Source organism: Spodoptera frugiperda, chromosome 26 (assembly GCF_023101765.2).
Source record: "Spodoptera frugiperda isolate SF20-4 chromosome 26, AGI-APGP_CSIRO_Sfru_2.0, whole genome shotgun sequence".
Lineage (NCBI taxonomy): Eukaryota > Metazoa > Arthropoda > Insecta > Lepidoptera > Noctuidae > Spodoptera > Spodoptera frugiperda.
In genome coordinates, this window is record NC_064237.1 from 5,911,274 (window position 1) to 5,927,320 (window position 16,047).

The window sequence follows — 16,047 nt, forward strand, 5'->3', positions numbered from 1 at the left end:
GTTACTTTATAATGACTTTATTTTATACAGCTTATTAGACTTTATTGACAGAACTTAATTACTTGTGTAATTAACGGGTCGATAAAAATATTAACGGGCTATAGACTCGAAACCAACTGATATATTAACGTAACTAGCGGATTAATATATTTAAGTGGATTACACTTGGAAGTATGCTTAGGCATCTGGAGAACTGATCTGTTACCCGCTCGAAAAAAGGTTGTAGGAACGAGGTTGTTTTTAATCAGTAAGATTTCATTTTTTCATTTTTTCATTTATTCAATTCAATAACAATATACATACATACAACAATTAACATAAAAGTATCACAACCATATTTAAAAAAAAATACAATTAATTCCCCAATTTAAATATGTCATAAACCATCAAATGTAAAAAAAATTTATTATAATAAAGAGTCTGACTACTACCTCTCCTCTCGCCCAAGGCGGGAGAAGTCATTGAATGATATACCGCCTTAAAAAAAGACATCTGGAGAAAGCATGTTAAAACTAACTTACATAATCAATCAACGGACACAGGCCCCTGATTTATATTCATTCCTCTAGAAATTTACAAGAAGCCTATAAATTTTAGACCTCATTAATATTTTCTAGATCTTCATTAGGAAACTGGAATTAATAAATAAAATTTGCAATTCAAAAAATGTATACTTATAACATAAATCTTTTTTGAAAAGCAATAAATAACGTGTTGATTGACTTGAATACGTCGTCGTTTATTTGAATAACTATTAACAATTATGTAGAAAGTTTAGTGTCTGGTTATTTATTTAGAAATCAACAGCTATTGTGTATATAAACGTTGGATATCTCACAAGCATGACTCGAATTATATCGTCTTTATCGTCTGTCATAAAGGCGTTAATGAATATGTAATTGCACAAAGCTTTTGACTGTATTGTTGGTGAATTGGTCGCAAACTGGACATCGTAATTCTCCTCATACTTATACCTATTTAGTATTTTCTAGTAGGTATATTTATATCCGACATATTGGAAAAATTAATATGGATCTTACTATACTATTTTTAAATTGTCATTAAACATTTAGAGTTCGCAAAGCATTTCTTATAATGTAAAAATAACATATTGACCGAATTGAGAACCTCCTCCTTTTTGGGAAGTCGGTTAAAGATATTGAAGGCTAAGTTTATAAAGAATGAGAATATAATACATTTCTACTAAAGCTGTACATAATAGATGATGTTAATTCAATTAAATTAATTTCTAACTCCAAACAGTATGAAACAAAGAAGAGATAGAAGAATTAATAAAATTGGTTAATGACTCCAATTGATTTAATTAATGTTCGATCCAACTTTTACATCGAGTATCTTGTTAACTGTCAATACTTCGATGATAACAAATAAGAGGAAACTAAATAAAATTAAAAAAAATAAACTCGACACGAATAAAACCCGTTTCTCTTATTACATCTGTGCGCTCAACGTTCGCGGAATTTAATAACTGCTATCTCGTTTATTAAATCATTTTAATAATCCATCTTATATCTTATTAAAATTATTTTTAAATAGCAAATTCAGGTCAGAGATGCAATATTTTGTAATGAACGGTGAATTTATAATTATTTTTTGTTTATATAACATTTTGTTGATATTCGTAATATGTAGTTTTAATGTCATTGAAATGTCTCGTTATGTAATTTTGATTTTATGGTTTGTAGATCAATACTTTTTTTCATTATTTATGACTCATGTCAATTCCGCTGTTCTAGATTTATATAAATATGTTATGTATTAAATCGATGCAACTTAGAATTAAATTATTTAATAGGGGGCGATAGGGAAGATATGGCACGTTTGTATTTGTCATGTTGAACGCAAATAACAGGATAAAATTAGACAGGCACTGATTTAATAAACCTTTACAAAGCATACTTAACCTCTTGTATATAAGACATCAATAGAAAAAACATTGTATCTCGCATAGATCCGCGTTACCGTATGCTAGTAACGCATAATAATATAGTAAACACAAATAGTCTAGCAACCTATTTTGTAGAAAAATTCTAAGCAAATGCAAGGACTATCGAACTAAAACTAATTTGAAACATGGAAGGTGAAGATTGCAAGCATATTTTTATGTGATTGCAAGTTCTTTAATACCATTACTGAGAACGTCTAGACTCTAGACTTCCTGGATTTAATCTTATAATATTTTTATTTCTGTATCTAAAAGAATGTCGGTGAAATTTGTTCATAAAACAACATTTCGAAATCGAAAAACTTTTACTTATTAATCTCAAGTCATTATAGCTTCTGCCAATGTTTCTTTTTTACGTTACGTATCTCACTTTTGGATTCAGTAAAAGTTTTTGATATTACATGTTTTGTTTTTGTTAGATATTACGAGCTCTGAACAAATCGGCTTAAAAAAACTTAATTGCAAATTAGGTATTTATTTGTTCAAAAAGTCTGTTGGTATTTACTCACACATACATGCATGAAGATAATCATTTTACGTAAAAATACCTCTTCACATAGATATGACTATGTAAGTCATAATTTATTTAATGTAAATCACGAATATTAATAATGTTAGCGTAGACAGAAATCAGATTGTTCAGGCAGTTCATTTTATTCCTAAGATTCATGAAACCTTAAATATAAGCTGGTGTCAAGCTCGTACTTTATGATTAATATTCTACGTCACCTACGCTAAAAATATGGTGTGAAAGTAACACGAATTCATTTGGTCGTGACATAATAATTAAATGTCGAGCAACAGGCAGTATATAGCCGAACAACGCTGAAATAAACGAGATTATAATTCATGCTTTTAAAAACTAAAAAGCCAACGGGCGCCCACAGAATGGGAATGAAACAACGAAACGAAAAAAAATCAAAGCACATTTTAATTAAAAAAATGTACCAACATCACACTTACGTGACTGTTATAAATTTCCCAGTTTTTACTTCGTTGTCACCTAAATAGAATTGCGAGGGGAGAATTAGGACTTTTTGCCTCAACAGCACAATTACGTGGCTTTGAATCACTTCACTGAGTGGCATTTTGTTATAAAAACTCCACCGAAAATAGACGTAACTTAAGATATTTATGCTTCATAGAGTGGAAAGCCTCTTAAATAATTAGGATAATGACTAAGGAAAATAGGTGATTTAGGTGTGATTTTCGTGAAAACGCTTTTCGTAGTTAATTTACGCTAAGAATAATGTTGAACTTGGAGGTTATTTAATGTTTTACAGCCCAGTCTTTCATATTTGATAATTTCTACTAAGCTGAAAATGCGTAGATCTTTAGTGAGAGAGTACTTTTGTCCACAGAAGCTAGCCTTTGTTTTAACAGAACAAGACTTTATGACTTCAATTTTCTTTATGGCATAACATCAAAAATATTGTTTAGAGGAAATAAAAGAATTTCAGTTATAAAGATAGGATGGTAGGTAGTAAAAATAAAAGTTCGCAGAATCGTCTCTGTTATAACAAAAATAATAATATTTATTAAAGATAAAATATCATTGCTTAAAGTAAAATATTAAACATTACTTTAAAAACTGAAATTGGTCGTGAATTTTATTACAAGTTAAGTCAAGAGTAAAACTGCTAACTTTGAATGTAAATACGTTTATAATATTCTTATTACGCGTTGCGTATAACAAACCGTTCATGTTTATAGTCACACAAAAAATGTCGTAAAAATATAATACACAATTTACAGTCCGCAGAAAATTGTAAAGAGTTACAAGAAAAACTTACTCCTTGCAGTTATAAGGACAGAAACCGCTTTCGAGATACGCATTTGTCTTTGTAGCCATATCGCGAGTATCATCGTAACTGATCATGGGCAACCATCATTGCGTGAGCCTCATCAGGTATTTTGTATAACAGTTACCGGGATCTGGGTTCAGTGGTCGAGAGTTGCCCCGTTTCCTCCCCAGAATGAGATTGCCCCGCGACATTAAACCGGGCCGATGTAAATTTTCGTCGTTACTCCATGTCTGTTTGTTCGTAGCTAGGTTCTCATGTATTGCGTGATTTCCCCGGTCAATGAAAGGATCTCCGTATGGAACCCTCTCCCTTCGAGGATAATGTAATATGGAGCACAATGGGTGCCGTAATAGCTTCATTTGTTTTTATGAACCATCTTTATATTAATTATTAGCGTTATTTCCTTTCTTGTTCGTGATGTGATAATTTAGTGAGAATTGGTCGCAGCATGCTCAGTTATACAACAGACAACGGGGTATATTTCCTGTATGTTATGACCAAAATATAAACATTGTATAATTCATACGCAGCATATTAGTACGTTCCCGAGTCTCTGCAAAGTTTGTTTTAAAATTAGCAAGTACACGTGAATGTGACAGCTGGTTGGAAAAGTAGGTAAAAGTATTTGCATGTGCAAAGTCTCTATTATTGCCTTTGCTAATGGAACAAACAATGAAATGAGAAAAGTTTTTGCGTCCACATAAGTTGTGATATCCGGGTTCAACAAAAAATGCTTGATGAAATTCAATGATGCATATTTTGAAATTACCATCATTAGGTTTTAAAATACTGAGCGTGTTTAGTTTTTATAATCCAAATTACTTCCTAAAATTCGTAATGATACCAGACGTTTGTACATCAAAAAGTCTCTTTAAAAGTTTAAACAGTCGTACCACAGGCATTAATACAAAGCTAGTCTATCCTGCCTTATTACTATTATTCAGCTCAAACATTTGTATAGCGGGGTTGCGGAAACCGCTGCAATGTCACGGTTCCCGGGGGTAAATCGCTGCCCCCACTTATTTGAATAAGAATGGGCCGGCACTGTCCCACGAGGACACACAGACGGTCCCACTTACCGTGTCCTGTATATCGCGTGTAATTTACTTCGAAATATTATGTATAATGATGGTATTATGAAGTTTAACTGGCCACGGCTAGCTCCAATCTTTTACCAGTTTTCCGGAACAAAATGCTTTATTCAACCTCATTATACCCACGCTAATGTAAAAAATAACAAACTCTGATTCTTGTTCCTTTTTGTTTCGCGAATTTCTCGCAACTCTATATCAATCTCTGTGAATGGAATTCACGTGTCATTTATATTTTGAGGCTGCTGACTTCATGGAAGTATTGTTTTGTTCGTAACTTATATTTGGCTGACCGTGTCCATAAAACTTTATTTTTGATATTTGATTATTTTCTTTTTCTCGATATTTCTTCCTTTCATATCCACTAGAAGGTCGCCCAATCTACAAAACTCATATTTCTTCGAGAGAGGTCACTAATGTGTTTGTCAGGTGACCTTACAGATCCGTAATTTGACATTTTAGTTGATTGTATAACTGGGAAATACCAAAGTTTGAGTACCTACCAAAGTATTTGACAGGAAAGAGGATAAAATAAATAGAATAACATCATGCAAAAGGCTCGCAATATTGCGAAGAATATTTATACTTTGTAAAAAACTTACGGGCTGATAGGTTAAAGTTGTCCGTTCTACCCTTTCGATAAAGGGTGACGTCGAAAGTTTCCTCCACATTGGCCAGGAAGTTAGATTGAGTAACGAGTTGCCCTCGCTTCGGAAAGAGGTCGATTTGTTAGGCTAGCGATCACAGCGACCCCTGATGGCCGGCCACTTAACTAACTTATACCTTATGACATATCTTTTGACGGAACCCTTATATCATTCACCTTTCCAAATAGATTTTCGTAAATGTGTGTGGAATTTTGAGTTTTAATTGTATTAAATAATTTATGTATGAAAACATAATGTTATTTAAAAAAATATCAATAAAACACATAAACAAAAAAACTACCAAAAAGTTCAAACTTGTAATTTAAAAATGGAATTGAAATGTTTCTTTATAAATAAAAATGTATGCATACCTATTTTTTATTTATGGCATAATGTGACATATGGAATGTTAATTAATTTTGAATTCTAATAATATTTTCAATTTTAAAATAAAATAGCATATCAAATATCATAAATTTAGCTATATTAAGCCAATTAAATACCTATATAATTATTATTAAACAATTTTTATCAAAGCAACAATCATTCTGGCTTCCTACATATTTATACTTATAAATACGTGACTTCCCTTTCAAGAATCGTGCAAATATCATCAGCTCCCATAATGCAAATGACATTGATTGCTGTTTAATAGATCAAAATGGTATAAAATAACATAAACAGTGTTACTCAGAGGAAATCGTGAACTAAATTATTCTTTAATAGCTATGCATTTTTATGCTTAGCTCTAGGATTGTCCTTGAAGACGTAATTATTTATGGAATGGTCCGGTTACTAATGATATTACCTTTGTAGTTGAGGAACTACTGCAGAGAACAGAGTACAGAGCTACCAGCCACGCTTTGTTGGTGAAAATGTAGACGCTATGAATGCTTTGTGCGATGCAAATTTGGAATTCTAGTATTCTCCACCTTTTATAAAATATCTGTCAACGGAATAACGCAGACGTTTCTAAATTTTACAAGGTTGTGCACGCTGCATAATATTTATTTAACACTCTTTATTTTTATTTTATTCGCGTGTTGTTTAAAATACGTATGCGATATGCATTTATAATATCTTGACGTAAAATTTCATATTCATGCCGTCGTTATTTAGATGACACCAAGTTTTATGTGAACCAACCTAAAATGAGAACATAAAGCTATCAATATAAAACGCGTCATAAAACATACAAGCACATCGACGAACCTATGGCGCGTACAGAAAATATAAATAAAATTTGTCTTTCGGGTCGCATATGTATTAAGTTTACGCGTATTCGTCCAAATACAATTTTAGGAAGGAAATTGCCTGCCGGTGGAACCCGTACAAAATGGAAGATGTGATATTAAATCTGGATGACAGTTATTAGGAGTGCCGAGTGGAGCTCGGCGGGTCCCCACAAAAAGAATCCAAAATAAAATGAGGTGATATTTAGCGAGAAATTGTTAACCGACCCCGAGAATGAGCTTTGTGAATACTTTTATTAAGTCTAGTGTCATAGAAGTGATATCGATACGAACGAGAAGTAGGTCGTGCAGGCGTGTCTCTAGACAATATCAAAAGGAATGCACGTAACACCTGAATGTAATTCGCATTGGCACAGAACCAACTTAATACGCTCGCTATATAGAATAACAGTTTTGGCATTGTTGCTGATTTTGCACGCAAAAATTACGACATACGGATTTCTTGAATTATTTTTGCGTACAATTTTTATCATAAAAAAAGAAACAAGCGTGAGAGTCTCGTTTCTTATTGTCATTGTAGTTAAACGTTAGAAAAAACCAGATGCTCGAAGATTAGACGCGACTTTTTGGGAGATTAAACAAGTACGATAAGAATACGCCTACTGGCACCACCCCAGTGGAAATACAATGAAAATTTATTTTATAAGCGCCTGTCTAGCTCGCACCCGCTCCCTTTGTTGTATAAAAATAAATGTTGTTTTTTCAATCCCTGAGGTGAAAACATACCATAATGTTTTAATAGGATTCCGTAAGTAAAGAGGAAAATTCGACTGCATTACGAGTGCAAGTATGAAAGTATCCATTAAGAACCTTTTAATTAATCAACGTATTAATGGATGTACCTATATTTTGTGCAAAGTATTTTAAAAGCCGTGAAATATGTGGTCTGACTTACGTTGACTTTAAAGTATGCTACATTTATTTGTTAGTTTTTAAAATTGAAAAATTGGCAGTGTTGAAGCTAATTCTGTAATAAATTAGATGCGGAATCAGCTCACCGGGGAGTTGTCCCGTGCATGACAGATTTGTTCTTCATTTTATCTGTGGGTACCCGACTGTGCCGCTTGTAAACAGACGTAAATTATGTTTCCCAATCCGCTTAACTTTCGACTCAGGCCTTTTTAATCTTGTTAAAAATTGCACCAACATTATAAATTCTAAATTAAAGTAATTTGTTCCATCTGACTATTTTGGTGCTTTGATTGTCATTATGTGAACTGTGTTAAACATGCTAATCTATAAGTGATTCAACTCGAAGAGAACAGTACGGTGTAAAAGACAGACGGGAAGTACAATATTTCGATAACACCTTTCCATTTTATCGTGATAACATTCAGTTTATGATATCGGTAAACAAAATAGTCTGGGAACAGATGGTGCTCAAATACAATATAATTATGTCTGCACGCATTAAGGGCGGCGCGGCGTGAGACGATCTGCGCAACTGCGTCGCTGAACTAATAAGGGCAAACTCAGCCGTTTTCATATTTGCACAAATTACATTAATGTTTATCGCCTACCGTAGACATGGCGAAATATAGAATGACGTTTCAAGCGCTCCAATAACCGTAATTGTTTTATCAGTGCCGGAATGGAAGGAAATAATTACATTACGTCGGGAAGATCGAATTAATATCAGATGGTAACGCTGAATATTTGTGTTCGAAGCACTTCAAATTCTAATTTAATTTTATGCTTTATTTTACGAAAATAAATGGACTCAAAATGATAAACATCACATTTTTCCAAGAAAAAATCTTAGGAGTAAACATTTATTCTTTTCATATTTAAAATGCCGTTATACATGTTTGTTTTTTACATAGTGGAAGCGTGATCAGATAACAAGTAATTATGTCCACAAGATGCACAGTTGATGTGTAAGAAGCATGTATGTTAACGGTGGTTAACGAGTTGTTATTATTCGGTTAGCAGAGCGTTTCGCCCGCAGCGTGCTAACCGTCATAGTACGGTGCTAACTTGCCATATCCATATAATTGTATTACTCGCCTTTCCCTTCCTAACGTCTTTATGCCGTTGATTGTCGTTTATGTAATTGCCTACATTCTGCACCACTGTCTACGTCTCTCTCCGAAACATCAGGAATTAGTGACTCTAAATACACGAAATATTTTCTTAATTGTACGCCGACGAACAAAACAACATCATCTGTGTTAATGGATTGTGACGTCATTTCAGTGAGCACAGTGTTTGCTTAACACTTAGTTCAACCGAGATATTTATTATTTCCAATTTTCTGTACAAGTGTAGAAACTTTACTTGTAGTAATAAGAACGTAACGAAAGTGTTCGTGCTGTCTACTGTCCCTTCGCGGATGCCAGAAGCCTCGATGTCCCTCTTGTGTAACAATTAGACTTTACCTATTGTTTCGCTTTACTTTCTAAGTGAAACAAACTGTGGCCTAGTAATTGCGTGAAATTAGAATTATACAAAAGTGTTGGAACAGTATAGTACGTTGTTTTGGCGCAACGCGAAATGTATTCCATTGGCGCGGCGGCCTCACGACCGGCGTGACAAAACGAGTGTCCGAATTCCGCACGAGTTTTTACCACCCAAGAAAAAGCTAAATATGGTCGAGCGGAGAAATACGTGATACTACAAGGGAAAAACTAAACGATCAAGTTTTCAAACTTACTTTTTTATCGGGAACACCAACGTCGTCTCAATTCCATTCTAATTAAATTATCCGCTTATTCCGTACTCCTTCGTTTTCTTGCAATTAAAGCAAAATGAATCTATGGAAAGTTTTCCTTGTAAGGATATTTTTTATTCAGTTTTTCTTATTCAAAGTTCCGCTTCTTTATATTGGCTGAATATTGCCTTTTGATCTATATGTTGAGTTGTTTGGAATACGGACGCGTGATGAATACCACCCACTACTTTGTTGACGTTTGTCTGAATTTTAGATAGGCGTCAAATATCCAACTCCTGCTTTATGAAGTTTTCTTAACGTGACACACATGATGATCGAGTTCTAAGTATCTGGAGTTTAATATTGGGATAGATGTGATTGCTTCTCTTTTTGAAAAGGGATAGATGTAAGCTTCTGCTTACACAAATTTGAATTTGATAGCATCTGCCTTGCAAATTGTGTAGGAAATTCAAGGTTACAAATTCATATCCTGCCCACGTCCCATCATTGAACACGAGATTAAAATCTGCCATATTAGCATAGTATTACCAAATCACTTTGGTATGTAATGTTGGGTATTAGAGCTTAGCTCCCAGATCTGCATGTGCAGTGATGTAAATTGGAATATCATTAGTCCAGGAGGCATCGGCAGTGCGTTCCCAATCAAAGCTGATTACAATTCCGGACGGTTAACACGTAAATCCGATGCGGATAAATATTTGCACGACAGGTTGTAAACGGAACGTGCCCGGGGCCCTAATAGCCCGGGCACAGTTACTCGACCCGGCTATGTGTGTTTGAAATTTCAATAAAGTTTACACGACATTTAATTGTAATTCTATTAAATTGATTCCAATCCATTTGATTCTAGTATTATTGTATTCGTTTCCGTAGGTAATTGCGTGTACTGTTTACAAGTGTCAATGGTTCATATTTCGTCGATGTTAGTGTGGGAAAGTAAATTATAATTACTATGTAATTTATGTAGATTACTCTAGATACCTATCCAGTTTATTGCTCCGGTTCCTAGTAAGAAACACATTACGAGATAGAACCTACATCAATCAAAATAGTTTCATCAAAATGTAACACTCGCTCCTCCATTTAATTTCAGATGAAGGAATCCTTTTGTGTTTAACACACTCGTATCACAAACAATTCGAAATTAGTTTCAAACAGCCACTTGAAAACTATTTAGCTTGTAAAAACAAACGGAGCAAAGAGAACAAACACCAGGATCGCAGATTGCACCTTTAAAAGGTTTAATCGTTACTTAAGCTGAGTTCACAAACGAAATGAAAAACAAAACTAAATCCCCTTGAACAGTTAAAGCGTTCTCACAATACTACAAGTTCCCCTTTAATATTTTTCAGAATACTTGGAATCGTATGCGGCCCGCATAGAAAACCGCATGCGCAATTACATGAATTTTAATCCTTATGGGGCGAGGGGTGATATTTGAAGAATTTCATTATGGTGAAACTCTTCCTAGACGGGCGTCGGAATTCATTCCGTTTCAAACGAAGACCAAACCGACTTTGAATTATATTGAAGTTTTTTGCTAAAGAAAACTTTATTATTCTGCGATTCAATGCAAAAATAAGAGTTTAGTCTTCATATCTGAGTAATTTGTTCGTTTGTTTGTTACCTTTATACCTTGTTTTACATTTACTTTTCCTTGTTTCGTCGATTTATTGTAACACAAATTAAGTAAAGGAGAAAGAGAAGAATGATAAACATAACAACTTGATCGGCAATTAGCTGCAGTTAATAGAACGTTTTATTGAATTTAACAACGCGTATATTATGAGAGTAAATGGAAATTTTGCTCTACTAAAACACAATTTGCTATCTATGCTCAAATTATTCAGATTTATTGCATACAATGTTGCAAGAAGCTGAATGAGCAATTTATAAACACCTCTATGTTAGGTAATAACATAAGTAATATTTTAAAGTTATAACTATTCTATTTACAGTTTGTTTTGCCTACCCTTTTCTGTAACACCATGTTTTTTGCACAACCACTCGCGAAGTTGTCTTACAAAATTCAAGGAGTCAAAAACTCCCAAAGCTTTTTGTAATCTGTGTTTATTTTTCTGGTATTATCTGTATGTTTCTGTGTAGATAACTGGCAGGTATGCCTGTGTGAGTAACGTTGCTCGTGTATGCGTGGAATGCGGCTGCGAGCGTAGAATTCGTGACTACCAAGATTAGTTGGCGTAATGCGCAGCCAAGGCGTTTAGACGCTAGACATTATTTGCATGTTAAATATTGTTTAAGTCTAGATGCGAAGCTAAAAAGTTTATCTAGACACAATCTGCATAGATATACAGATGTTAACAGCACTTTTTCTAGGAAAAAACGTTAGTTTTTTTTTTGACGAGGAAAATCATCCAATTACTTCTCCCGCCTTGGGCGACGCAAGAGGACTGTCAGACTCTTACTGCTTTTCAAGCCAGAGTTCCGCTAAACCCGCTAGGTAGTCCGCAGTTTCGGATCAAATAAAATAAAAATGTTACTAAGTCAGTTTTCACGAATAAGTGGTTCTTAGCCAAAATACACGAACATCTATTTCCAAATATTCTTAGAATCAATTGAAATACGGATCCTATTAGCATTCTCCTCTTGCTAAATTAATACCGATATTTCTCGAGAAATTTTCGGAACGAATTATTATTTTACGTTGATAATTTCATTTAAGATTCGATTTCAAGATGGAACGAAGAGGATTTTTTTAAGAAACTAAATCCTTACTCGTGTTTGAAGCGAGTTGTAATAAGGTCAAGTAGGAATATGTGAAAGTGAAATATATAAAATAAAGACAAAGATATTTTTTTACTCATGTAGGTACGTAGGTAGGTACTTACTTTATTGGAAGGAACGTTTTAGTGCTTTATGATACTTCAGAACTTCAGGCAAAAAGTAATAAAAATAGATTAAGATTTTTATACTAAAACTAATTTGAGAATCCAGTATGTTTGCCAGTTAACCCATTTAGAGGGAGTTCTTACTCGTAAACTGTTAATGATGATATTGACGATTCTACTAATTTACGACAATATTACGACGATTCTACTTTTTAATTTTTTTATGCTATAAGCCGGTAAACGAGCATTCACATCACCTGATGGTAAGCAATCGCCGCCACCCATGATCATGTTACATGTTATAAGTGCGTTGCCGGCCTTTTGGGGTTTAGGAATTTAAGGATTATTGAGGAATCTGGGATTGGGAAGGGGGGTTATTGGGATTCCGGTAACCTCATTCACACAACGTAACACGTTGTTTAACGTCGGTTTTCTTCACCCCTATCAAGGTGACCCCTTCGTGCCGATAAATCAAATGATAGGACGTAGGTACTATGTTGCAAACTTAACTCAGAAGCGTGTCCAAGATTTCCTTGTCACCAGCAGCTTCAGTGACTAGACTGTCACAGCAATAAACAAGCCCCATCGAACAGCACTGTCATCAGTCAGTACACACATAAATTTATGTCAGGTAATTCCATCAAGCCATCGGTTACACCAACAGCATTTTAATTCAAAGGGCGTACGTGCCCCAATCAATACTCACACGGGAGTAATCGAATCCCAATACATTCAGCATTGAGTGATCAAACGTTCACACGATCCGACAATTAAATGAGATTGCATCATGTAAACTGTAGCTATTAGTTGTGATTACCTGCCTTCTATAGCTGGTGTGGATCAAATTCAAGGACGAGCCTGTCTACGGTTTATTTACTTACTTACGTTGATATACCGACTCAATGTGATTGTTTTTGTTCGATGCGATGGTGTAATTAATCGGAGGTGAATGTGACCGTTTTTGCCCGATGCGATACTTAATTAACCAATCAGAAATATATTAATGACAATACTTTTCATCTCTGTAAACTTAGTACGTGTTTGCTTTACGTTTAAAGTAATCGAAACAAGAGTGCGTTTGTCGCTCTGATTGGCCGGCTCGAATAAACCAACCAATCATAGCGCCGAACGCGCTCTCGTTTCTGGAGGTGAAAAGTATTGTCATTAATACATGTCTGAATGCACCATCTTCATTATATTAATCTCGACTGTTTTTGTAAATATTAGTGTTAAAACAGAAGCTATGGTCTCAGTAATTGCTTCGAAAATTGTTTCCTTATTATCATTTCCATTTCCTTATGTAGTTATTTATTATGTAGTTACCAATATATTACTGTTGTAATAAAACAGTTATTTTGCACACAAACTTTGTTTTATTTATCACTTTGAAAATATAACGACCTTACAGCAGAAAAAAATCGGAGCAGAGAGAAAGACGCCAAAAATGGAGGGAAAATAATTAAACGTCAAAAGTGACATTACTGGAGAACGCGGGAATTTCAAATTACTTCAACACTCTCTCCAAATTGCAACGTTCTCTCTTAACAAATAAACAAAAACAATTTCCTTTTTACTTTTAAAATTAGGTAATATGTCCTCAACTTACTTTAACATAAATGTTTTATATCTGAACATAACTTTCAATATAACATAGAAAACAATTATGAACATTTCTAAATAACTTACAATTATTAGTTATGTTTTACACTTGTTTACAATGACTCTCAACAATACTTGAACATAAGAATTTACAATGCAATAGTATTGTTACAGTTTACATATACCTAACTTTGATCTTAAATATTGAAATTTAGTTTTACACAGAGGTTTAGTTAATATATCAGCACACTGCTCATTAGTATTTATATACTTTAAATCAATAAGCTTTTCTTCATATTTTTCTTTTACAAACTTATACTTTATATCAATGTGTTTACAACGTTTATGATAATTTTCATTTTTAATGACAGAAATTGCACTCTGATTATCTATGTTTAAACATAAAGATAATTGATTATATTCATCTATATCTGACAAAAGTTGTTTTAACCAAATGGCTTCTTTAGTAGCACTACAGGCAGCCATAAATTCAGCCTCTGTAGTTGATAATGCTATACTTTGTTGACGCTGACTGGCCCAAGTTATAGCTGCGCCATTTTTAATAAAAACATATCCTGTCATTGAACGTCTTGTTTCTGTATCATTTGCATAATCTGCATCACTAAAGCTTTCCACTACATTTGGTTGTTTATAAGTAAAATATAGACCATATTCCTTTGTTTCTTTTAGATATTTGATAATCCTTTTAACAGCTTTCCAGTGACTATCATCATAACTATCTAAATATCTGCTCACTAAGCTGACACCATACATAATATCAGGTCTACTTACAATAGCCAAATGCATTAAGGAACCAACTGCCTCTCTATAAGGTATTTTCTTGTTCAACTCAGTTTTATTTTTCTCAAGCTTTGTATTTACATCTACTGGTATACTGTTTCCATTTGCATTACTCATATTAAATTTACATAATATTTTCTCTATATATTTAGCTTGGTGTAAGAATATGTAATCTTTTCCTCTTTTTATTTCTAATCCAACAAAATTTCTAGGTTCACAAGTTTTTATTTCAAAATTCTCTTTCAAATCATTTATTACTTTATCCAATATATATTGTTCTTGTGATATTATTAACCCATCATCTACATACAGGATTAGATACACTTTGATTTCATCTAATTCACCAGTGTATACACACTTATCTGAATGACTATTAGTGAAACCAAATTTCTTCAATACAGAATCAAATTTCTGGTTCCAGCACCTAGGTGCTTGCTTCAAACCATATAGGGATTTTTTAAGTTTACAAACTAAGTTTTCTTTATTAATACATAAACCTTCAGGTGGAGTCATATAAATATCCTCTTTTATATTGCCATAGAGGAATGCCGTTTTAATATCGAACTGAATCATTTTTAAATTATTTTGACAGACTTTAGAAAGCATTACTCTTAAAGAATCATACCTGACTGTGGGTGAGAATGTCTCTGTGTAATCCACTTGATACTTCTGTGAACATCCCATGGCACACAGTCGTGACTTATACAATGGGCCATTAATCTCATCTTTAATTCTGAAAACCCACTTACATCCAATGATTTTTACTTGATCAGGTTTCTTCACCAACTCCCAGGTCTCATTCCTTTCATGTGCTTTCAGTTCTTCCTGTATAGACTTTTCCCATTTTTCCTTTTCTACAGAAGACATCGCTTCTTGGTAAGTCTTTGGCAATTCCTCTAGATGCTGATCTCCACCTTGACAAAGGTATGTATTAGTTTCATGTTTACTTTTCCTACTTGAAGATCGAGTGTTCATTTTACTAATTTTATCTAACTTTACTTCTCTTTCAGGTACATATAATGAATCATCATCAGAATGAAAGGACTCTACATCTGAAGACTCATCATATGATGATTCATAAGACTCACAAGGTTCCTTGGGGTTTTGAAGCCCTGAACTCTCAGAACATGTATTTGGATCAGTTGATTTATTAGTTAAATCTTTATCAGTAAGTGATACAGTAGTAAATTTTCTCATTATACTGTTTTCTAGAAATACAACATCTCTACTAATAATTATTTTCTTTGTTTTTGTATCTAATAATCGATAACCTTTAGTAGTTTCTGAATAACCAACAAAATACATTTTACTTGCCTTAGAATCTAGTTTCTGACGTTTCATGTTAGGTACATGGACCATAACTTC

At 33.6% G+C, this 16,047-nt stretch overlaps 1 protein-coding gene across 5 annotated transcripts in view; it reads left to right on the plus strand.

The window, feature by feature from the left end:
* Positions 1–16,047, plus strand: part of LOC118264103 (muscle M-line assembly protein unc-89) — a 186,548-nt gene that overhangs the window by 145,253 nt on the left and 25,248 nt on the right. The gene's annotated exons all lie outside the window — the stretch shown is intronic.